Raw genomic sequence first — 620 nt, forward strand, 5'->3', positions numbered from 1 at the left:
GGATGTACTGCAAAATTATCTGAAACACCTTATGGAGAGAAATGAACACTCAATTAACAGACAACAGTTCTGATGGACATTCCTGCAGTCAGCATGCCAACTGCACGCTTCCTCAAAACTTCCGACAGCTGTGGCATTGTGCTGTGTGATTAAACTGCACATTTCAGAGTGGCCTTTTATCGTAGGCAGCCTAAGGGACACCTGTGCAATAATCATGCTCTTTAATCAGCATCTTGATATGCCAAACCTATGAGGTGGGATAGATGGATTATCTAGGTAAAGAAAAAATGCTCACTAACACAGATTTGCGAACAATATTTCATGAAAAATAGGAACAAAAACAAGTGTTTATATTTTTGTATACTCACACACAGACAAACATTATGTATATATAAGCGCGCACGCACACACGTGTATGTATGTATACATTTAGTTAGTGTAGTTAAGACTGGATGTGACACATAGTACTATTATTATCTTACCTATTATTACAACACTTCCCACCCACTACACTCGGACCTGGCTGGCTAAGAGAATGAGCACGTTCAGTGGAAGGCTCAGACTCCCAAAATGCAACACGGAACTACACATGAAGTCCTTCATACCGACAGCCATCAGAC

Source organism: Entelurus aequoreus, linkage group LG22 (assembly GCF_033978785.1).
Source record: "Entelurus aequoreus isolate RoL-2023_Sb linkage group LG22, RoL_Eaeq_v1.1, whole genome shotgun sequence".
Classification (NCBI taxonomy): Eukaryota; Metazoa; Chordata; class Actinopteri; order Syngnathiformes; family Syngnathidae; genus Entelurus; species Entelurus aequoreus.